The sequence below is a fragment of the Triticum dicoccoides genome, chromosome 4A (genome assembly GCF_002162155.2).
Source record: "Triticum dicoccoides isolate Atlit2015 ecotype Zavitan chromosome 4A, WEW_v2.0, whole genome shotgun sequence".
NCBI classification, from domain to species: Eukaryota; Viridiplantae; Streptophyta; class Magnoliopsida; order Poales; family Poaceae; genus Triticum; species Triticum dicoccoides.
In genome coordinates, this window is record NC_041386.1 from 232742860 (window position 1) to 232753140 (window position 10281).

The window sequence follows — 10281 nt, forward strand, 5'->3', positions numbered from 1 at the left end:
CTGCCGCCACCGCCCGTTGCCGCGCCGCGCACCCCGCCGCCGCAACCCCACCTCGCCGGAGCCGCCCCGCCTTGCCGGAGCCTCGCCGGAGGTATACGCCTCGCCGCCGTTCGTTTTTTAAAACCGATTCGTTTTTTTAGAAACCCTAATTTTGTTTTTATAGATCGGTTTGCCGGTTTTCTCGGTTTAGTTTATTTAGCGGACGTTCGTCCGTAGGTTCGTTTTAACGAACGATTTTCGCTCGTTAGTTATAGATAACGAACGTTCGTTCGTTAGCCTGTTCTTCAGTTTTCTTTTTCTCAGATTTTTCCGCGATTATTTTCGACCGCGACTTCTGATCCGATTTTCGTTTTAGTTTATCTTTTCGCTCGTTTATCGGAATCAGGCGATTCAAGCGCCTAGATCTTTGTCCCGAAACCCTCTTCCTGTTTAATCAACTTGAACAAGATTTTGGTATTGTAAAATTTGACTTTAGTTCAGATTAGTAAATGGGTCTTGTTTCTTTCACAGTTTGAGTTTCGTTGCTCCGTTTGATTTGATTCTTTTCGCAAACCGGAGTTCTTAAGTTGAACTTTCTGGTTAGATCTTCTTATTTGAGATTTACCCGTGTTTCTTTCCTTGATTGCTTATGTATGCTATTGTATGTTTACGATAGAATTCCCGGAGTGCGAAGCGTGCTACTACGAGTCCCTAGGTTTTGCGGATCGTTAGCAACGCAAGTAACACATTGATCATACTCCTTACATACCCAGTTTTTATGCATTAGTTTCAATCCTCAAACATTGCATGATTAGGATGTGATTAGCATGCGGGTTGGGAAGTAGCTGATGAGGTAGAACCTATTGCCCTGTTATATTCAAACCTTGGGAGTTACTTCTACGTATTGCTTATATTGCTATGCTATGCTCGTAGACGTGGTTTGGGTGAGTGAATCCATGACATATGTGAGATTGTTAATTAATGGTTCAACTTAAGGTGGCAACTTTAATACACATCTGGATGGATTGCTTGTCGGGCACCTGGAGAACCCAGTGTTGTCCTAGGATATCCCGGAGTGCTCGTGTGATCATCCTAAGGTCCGCCACCCAGGCTCAAAGGGAACTGAGATATTTTCATGCTAGAAACTTCCGTGTGCAGCCACAAGCTATTATGGGCTCTAGCATAGTTGAGTAGGTCGCATGAGCTCTTGAAGAGGTGGATCAACAGGTAGAGGGATGTAGGTTTGGTATGGTCTGCCCGGAGTAAAGAGTTAATGTTTCTGAAAGACTGTGTCTCGGTCATCCGTTTCTCAACCACCATGTAGTGCGAGAAATCCAACGGAGGCGATCGAGTCTTGTGGGGAAAAGTGCGCAAACCTCTGCAGAGTATACAATCTAATCATGGTTAGCTGTGTCCCCGATTATGGACAATCTTGAGTATCTAGTACTTGGAGCATCCTAAGTATCTCATCACTCTAATTTAATATTGTTGGGTTGATAATTACTTTAATTGGGATTGAGTTGGAGGAACCTTCTCAATGATGATTCAACTACCATGATAGTTAAATAAAATTTATTCCTTTGTTGTAGGAAAAAATTGGCTTTTCGCGAAAACTATAACCATAGAGCTTTCCACCAGCCAAATATGCATGTAGTGATAGCATTATTCTGTTCTTGCTCTACTGTGTTATATTGCCAGCATATTCCATGTGCTGACCCGTTTTCGGGCTGCAACATATTATGTTGCAGACTTTTTAGATGAGGAGTAAGGTTCGTTAGGTCGTTGCCATGCAACTCAGCTATGCCGTTGGAGTTGATGGACTCACTTTATCTTCCAAGCCTTCCACTGTTATCATATTAGATGGCCTTAAGCCATATTTATTGTAATAAGTTCTCTTTTGAGACATTCGATGTAATAAGTGTGTGATTGCTACTCTGTTATAAATCCTTCGAGTACTGTGTGTGTCAGCATTACCGATCCAGGGATGACACTGAAGCACAGAGACTTGACCATTTGAGGTCGGGTCGCTACAAGATGGTATCAGAGCACACGCTGAGTGTAGGACACGACCATTAAGATAAGCCATAGGTCACTCTTCTCTACTCATTTTTGACTCCTCTCCTACTTTCTACTCTTTAGGATGGCGGAATTGAAAAACAAGTTTGCACAAAGGATGAAGACACCCTTTGGACGCCACTTGAAGGAACTCACTAGATACTTGAACATTGGAATACCAAGCTTCACCGGGATGTACAATGCCACCTTACCAGAAGAGGAGCGCTGGATGATTCAAGTTCAAGTTTCAGGAAGGACATTCTCGCCAACCACTAAGCCAATATAATTTTCTTTTGAAACACCCACCTGGAGTCTAGGCAAGAGCATGGAAGCCCACATTACCATGGGACACATTGGAGAAGTCTACAACAAGGATCTTAAGGACACTATCTATCAGATATGTGGGCGCCGAGATGAGCAATGGGAGATGATCAGCACCAAGAAGGACATGTCCATTGTAGCTTTCATCCAGGAGTTAAGCCAGCACATTCGACGCCAGGAGAATCAGATGTGCGCAGACATGATAAATTTGAAGAAGGCGAAGACAAGGATCATCGAGCTGGAAGAAGAACTCAAGTCTACGCGCGATGGATATGAGGGGGAAATTGCAACACTATTGGAGAAGAACGATGACCTGATAAAGAAAATCGGAGTATTCATGGGAGACCCCAGGCCGGGAGGAGAGGACGACGATTCCACTTGCCTGGAGAACTACATCATCATCAACGACACCGACTCCGACCCCAGTGTTGATGACTTGGAAGACGAAGCTGGAGCAGACATCATGGAGTCTTCCACCGATCAAAATTTCTAGATGACCACCAAATGATAGTAGTATTCCCCCATGTATATAGTAGTAGTTGAGCACTTTTATGATAGTTCTAGACCATTTGTATCCCCTTGCTTGCTTGATTCAGTGAAATGATTGTGTTTGTCTCATGTGCATATGGGTAGTGCTTTCTCACTAGACCCCTTTTCTATTCTGATCTCTCCCCTCTAAACCCGCCAGATGCCTCCGAGATGTGACACCAGATTTGCCTTCCCGCCAGAGCTCACTCAGTTGATCCAGCAGCAGAATGCCTTGATGTAATTGTTAGTCCAGAACGAAGGCAACAACAACAACAACAACAACAACAACCCACCTCCAGTTGACAACTTAGCTCGCTTTCCGAGGTTGCAGCCACCGGTGTTTTCCAGTAGCACCGAGCCTATAGTTGCTGACGATTGGCTACACCGTATTGGAAGGGAGTTGACCACCGCAGGTTGCACAGATGTTGAGAAGGTGCGCTTTGCCGCACATCAATTGGATGGACCAGTAGCCTCATGGTGGGAGAATTACATGGCCACTTTCCCCATAGCCCACATCACTTGGGATCAGTTTCAACAAGCTTTCCGCACCGCCCATGTCTCAACTGGAGCTATGAATATGAAGAAGCGTGACTTTCGCAACTTACGCCAGGGGAACCGTACTGTAGCTCTGTACGTGGATGAGTTTAGTAAGTTATCCCGCTATGCCCCGGATGATGTGGCCACAGATGCCGTGAAGCAGGATAAGTTTATGGAAGGGCTGAATGATGAGATAGCATGTAGTTGATGGTGGCAACATTCAACAACTACCAGAAGTTGGTAGATAAGACTCTGATGATTGAAGGGAAGCAACAGCAAATTGAGAGCCGTAAGAGGAAGTATGGGCAAGGGAGGTATAACTCAGGAGCTCAGCAGAAGCCTCGCCTAACCCCGAACTCGGGAGGACTTGTTCATAACCATGGAGGTCATAACCACACCGGAGGAAGTTTGCATAACCACAATGGTTCTAAGAATGGGACTGGGAACGGAGCAAACAACAATCAGAACCGCCCCAATCCAGCCACACCCGCCAAGAGAGATCTAAGTCACATTACTTGCTTTAAGTGCGGGAAGACTGGACACTATGACACGGAGTGCCCTGAAGCGAAGAATGGAAACGGAAATGGGAGCGCTGGGAAGAAGCCCAATCCATTCAACAAAGGACAAGTGAACCACGTTAACATGGAGGAGGTTGAAGAGCAGCCAGACGCGGTTATAGGTAAGTTTTTGGTTAAGTCATTTACCGCCCTTGTTCTTTTTGATACTGGTGCATCACATTCATACATATCAAGGGAATTCGTGGATAAGTTTAAACTACCAACCCAAACCCTTAGGACCCCTCTGTTAGTGAGTTCACCTGGAATAGAGTATATGGCTAGTCGATGGTGCGACCAGATACCTTAACCATTGGTAGCCATGTTTTTCCGTCTGACCTAATAATCCTGGAGTCACAAGGATTGGATGTGATATTAGGCATGGACTGGATGTCAAAGCATGGAGGAAGCATTGACTGTGCTAGTAAGTCGATTTATCTCACCACCCTAGAGGGAAAAATGATTAAGTATGTATCTAGGCATGCGCCTAGGAGGAGCCAAGTAAATACCCTCATTGGAGTTGTTCAGGAGGAAGTGCCAGTAGTGAAGGATTACTCGTATGTTTTTCCAGAGGAGTTACCAAGCATGCCACCTGATCAAGACATCGAGTTTTTGATAGAGCTATTGCCAGGTACAAGGCCAATATCAAAGAGACCCTATCGGATGCCCACAAATGATCTGGAGAAGATTAAGAAACAGATCAAGGAGTTATTGGAGAAAGGTTACATTCGACGGAGTTCATCACCATGGGGAGCCCCAGTGCTTTTGGTTGAGAAGAAGGATAAGTCTCTAAGAATGGTTGTTGATTATCGTGCATTGAATGAGGTGACGATCAAGAACAAATACCCACTGCCGATGATCAATGATTTGTTCGACCAACTGCAAGGAGCCAAGGTGTTTTCAAAGATCGATCTCGATCAGGATATCACCAGTTAAAAATACGAGAGAAGGATATACCAAAGACAGCATTCACCACACGGTATGGGTTGTATGAATATACGGTCATGTCGTTTGGATTGACTAACGCCCCTGCCTACTTCATGAGCATGATGAACAAAGTGTTCATGGAATATTTGGATAAGTTTGTTGTGGCGTTCATTGATGATATAATGGTATACTCGAAGAATGAGGAGGAGCACAAGGAGCATTTGTGTTTAGTTCTCGAGAAACTCAGGGAACATCAGTTGTATGCCAAGTTCAGCAAATGCGAGTTTTGGTTGAAGGAAGTCGGATTCCTTGGACATGTTATATCAGGAGAAGGTATAGCGGTAGACCCCACCAAGGTTCAGTCAGTCACTGAATGGTTGGCACCCACTTCAGTTAGCGAGATCCGCAGTTTTCTTGGACTCGCGGATACTACCGAAGATTCACTGAGAATTTTTCCAAGATTGCGAAGCCAATGACGGAGTTATTGAAGAAGGGTACTAAATTTAAATGGATGGAAGAATGTGAGGCAAGTTTTCAGGAGTTAAAGAAATGTTTGACCACCGCCCTAGTGCTGATTTTGCCGAATATGCGCAAGGATTTCAAAGTGTATTGTGATGCCTCTCACCTAGGACTTGGAAGTGTGCTTATATAGGACGGAAGAGTTGTTTCGTGTGCCTCATGACAACTAAAACCGCACGAATTGAATTATGCCACACATGATTTGGAGTTAGCAGCCGTAGTGCATGCGTTAAAGACTTGAAGACATTACCTTATTGGAAACCGTTGTGATGTGTACACGGATCATTAGAGTTTGAAGTACATTTTCACACAGAAGGAGCTGAACATTAGGCAGAGGAGATGGTTGGAGCTTATAAAGGATTATGACATGAAGCTTCACTATCATCCAGGCAAGGCCAATGTCGTAGCAGACGCTTTGAGTCAGAAGAGTTATGCTAACTCCCTAGTGAGCACAGGATTACCAAAGGAGTTAGCAGAGGATCTCAGGGAATCCGATTGGAGATTGTTCCTAGAGGTTTTATTGCAACAATGGAGGTTCAGCCTACATTGTTAGGAAAGATTCGAGAAGCTCAGAAGGATGACAAAGAGATTGCCGAGATAAAAGAGAGAATGAGCAAAGGAAAGGCCAAAGGTTTTCGTGAGGATGAGCACGACACCTTATGGTTTGAGGACCGTGTTTATGTGCCCAATAACACAGAGATTAGGAAGTTAATACTTCAGGAGGCTCATGACTCACCATACTCGATACACCCCGGAAACACCAATATGTATTTGGATTTGAAAGAACATTTTTGGTGGACAGGTATGAAGAAGGATATCGCCGAGTATGTAGCCGTATGTGATGTATGTGTAACACCCTCGATGCGACTATAGCTCCCACGTGTCGAGGCACGACTTAGAGACATAATCGCATTGAAGGCATATGTCGCAAGTTAGGAAATCTTCACAACATCCCAAGTAATAATAATAAAAGGGGAGATAACATAGTTGGCTTACACTCGCCACGTCAATCAAGTACATAAACAACATTACATCATCCATACACTCAAGGCCCGACTACTGCGCCAAAATAAAAGAGAACCCAACATGCGACACGGTCCCAATCACCCCCAACTGGGCACCACTACTAATCATCAGGAAAGGAAACGTAGTATCATTGAGAGTCTTCGTCGAACTCCCACTTGAGCTCATACGCGTCTTCTGGAGCGGAATCATCAGGCCATGCATCTGGTGTAATAGTAATCTGTGAGCCACGGGGACTCAGCAATCTCGCACCCCCGCGATCAAGACTATTTAAGCTTATAGGTAAGGCAAGGTAAATATATGTGTGGAGCTGCAGCAAGCGACTAGCAAAAAAAATGGTGGCTAACTTATTCGCAAAGGAGAGCGAGAAGAGGAGGCAAAGCGCAAGCGAGAAACTAGAGAGCAACCTGCGCAAACATTACTCCAACACCATGTCCACTTCCCGGACTCCGCCGAGAAGAGGCCATCACGGTAACACACTCAATTGATTCATTTTAATTGAATTAAGGTTCAAGTTATCTACAACCGGACATTAACAAATTCCCATCCGCCCATAACCGCGGGCATGGCTTTCGAAAGTTCAATCCCTGCAGGGGAGTCCCAATTTAGCCCATGACAAGCTCTCACGGTCAACGAAGGAATAGACCTCCTCCCAAAACGTTCCGATCAGACTCGGTATCTTGGTAATTCAAGACACTTCGACATGTTAAAACAAGACCAGCAACACCGCCCGAATGTGCCGACAAATCCCGATAGGAGCTGCACATATCTCGTTCTCAGGGCACACTCAGATAGGTCAAGCTACGAGTAAAACCAACCCTCAAGTTTCCCCGAGGTGGCCCCGCAGGCTGCCCGGTTCGGACCAACACTCAGAGGGAGCACTGGCCCGGGGGGGGGGGTTAAAATAAGATGACCCTTGGGCTCCGGTAACCCAAGGGAAAAAGAGGCTAGGTGGCGAATGGTAAAACCAAGGTTGGGCATTGCTGGAAAAGCTTTAATCAAGGCGAACTATCAAGGGGTTCCCATTATAACCCAACCGCGTAAGGAACGCAAAATCCGGGAACATAACACCGATATGACGGAAACTATGGCGGCAAGAGTGGAACAGAACACTAGGCGAGAGGCCGAGCCTTCCACCCTTTACCAAGTATATAGATGCATTAAGATAACAAGGCAATATAATGATATCCCAACAAGTAAATGAAAGATGTTCCAACAAGGAACGACCTCCAATCTTTACCTGCAACTAGCAACGCTATAAGAGGGGCTGAGCAAAGCGGTAACATAGCCAATCAACGGTTTGCTAGGACAATGGTGGGTTAGAGGTTTGACATGGCAATTTGGGAGGCTTTCAAGCAAGTGGTAGGCATCGTAGCAATGGCATAGCAAAAGAGCGAGCAAACTAGCATATCAAAGATAGTAGTGATTTCGAGGGTATGATCATCTTGCCTGCACAGTTGTCAGAGTTGACTGGATCCTCAAAAGCAAACTCAACGGGCTCCTCGTTAGCGAACTCGTCTCCCGGTTCTACCCAAACAAGACAAACAAGCAATAAGGATACAATCAACCACGTGCAAACTCAAACAACAAGATGCAAAGATGATATGCTATGCGGGATGCGATGCGCGATGCAAAATGCAAGATATGACAGGAAATGCATGAACCTGGCCTCAACTTGGAATTCCAAGTGTGCCACTGGAAATATGAGATGAAATCGCTTGAAAACGATATAAAGAACGCCGGAATCGGAGTTACGGTTTGGAAATGGCAAACGATTAAAAAAGGACACCGGTTTGCGATTTACAGCAAGTAGGCATCTAAATGCAATGAAATGAACATGCTACAGCCACCAAACATGTCAACAAAATACATGGCAGGGATGCACACAAGATGCTTAACAAAGGTCTAGCACTGAGCTACGGCCAATTCATCATTAGGAGGTTCAAACAAGCATGGCAAAAACGCAAATGGTAAAACAGATCTCAGACTTAGTGAAATTAACACTTGTATGGAATTTCAGATCATATATCCCTCTTCGGAGCAACAGAACAACATGCTACAGGACCTGAACATGACAAAGAAAGACATGGCAAGGAGCTACTCAACAAGCTTAACAAAAGGCCCTTAGTGACCTTGAGCCAAAAGGGATCACAAAATATACTAACAAGCACACGAACATAGTAAAAACATAATCAGTTTTCAGACTTAGTGAAAACTGGGACATGCTGAAACATAACTCACGAAGGCATGTTTACGAGCTCGATGCACTCACTACGGTGCAAGTCATGGCAAGACAAGCATACATCCCTTAATAAGGCACAAAATGCAAGCTAGACATGGCAAGAACAATGGCATAGCATGCACGGAACAACTACAATAACATCGGCAAAATCGCAAACAAGTTGACGATCTGCCCAGATTCACAATGAAGCAAAAGTAGAGCTCGATTGACTCAAGCTAGGGTGCTCCATAATTGCAAACAAAGACATGGATGGATAGAGCACTACAAGATTAACAAAACTCCCTTACTGATCATCCTCAAAAGAGGCACGGATCACTAGGAAACAACAAGAACATATGGCATCATGAGATGAACAATCCCAGGACTTAGTGAAATCACTAAGTCCCTGAAAACAGAATTAGCAAGTGCACCATTTTGCAAGCTTGCACAAGTCACCACACACATCCTAAAAATACATGGGTTGCACCTCTGGATAGATGACAAAACCCTTAACAAAACATATAAAGAACTCACGGGCATAGCATGCACACAATAATCATGGCAAAAATGACAAAAGTGCTAAACGGAGTAACAGATCTGACAATTAACTCAAGTAACCCTCTTCTAACAGCATTTCGGGCATCAAGATAAGCTCAAATGAAAATGATGCAATGGAATGAAATGATGCACTCTCTGATATGAACATTTTGATATGCTATACGCCCAAATCAGAGCTACGGATGCAAAGTTACGGAGCCTCGAACAGGAGCACTTGAACTAAAAATTCTGGGGACTTGGGGAAAAAAATCAACCTCCGGATCTGGATCTAGGGTTTGCACGGAAACCGAGGCTCGGCGCGACACTGTAGCTGTTCGAGGACCGCCGGAAGAAAAAGAGCCGCAGCGGCCGGAGCTCTCGCCGAAGAGGCCGCCGGCGACGAGGAGGCGGGGCGGCGGAGCTTCACGGAGGCGGGGCGGCGGCCGCGGGGCGCGGGGCCGCCCGGCGACGAGCTTGGCGGCGGGGGCGGCGAGGCGAGGCGGCGGTCGCTGGCCGGTGCGGCGGGGCCGGCAACGGCGCGCGGCGGCGTCGGCCACCGGGCGCGGGGACGAGGGAGGCGCGAGGGCGCGGGCGGCGCGGGCCGGGGAGGGCCGGCCGCGGGCCGCGGCGGGCTGGCGGTGGAGGCGGCGGGCGCAGCCAACGGGGCGGCGCCACGTGGCGGCGGCGGGCGGTGGCGGACACGTCCGGCCCGAATCGGACGTGTCCGTCGGCAGGAGGAGCAGTTTTAGGGTTTCGGGGAGGACGAAGATCCGAAAACGGAGGGGTGTATATATAGGCCTAGAGGGAGCTAGGAGAGTCCAAATGAGGTGCAGTTTTCGGCCATGCGATCGTGATCGAACGCTCTAGGACATGGAGCAGAGTTTGGTGGGTTTTGGGCCAAATTGGAGGGGTGTTGGGCTGCAACACACACGAGGCCTTTTTGGTCCCTCGGTTAACCGTTGGAGTACCAAACGAAGTCCAAATGGTACGAAACTTGACAGGCGGTCTACCGGTAGTAAACCAAGGCTGCTTGGCAAGTCTCGGTCCAATCCGGAAATGTTTAATCCCCACACACGAAAG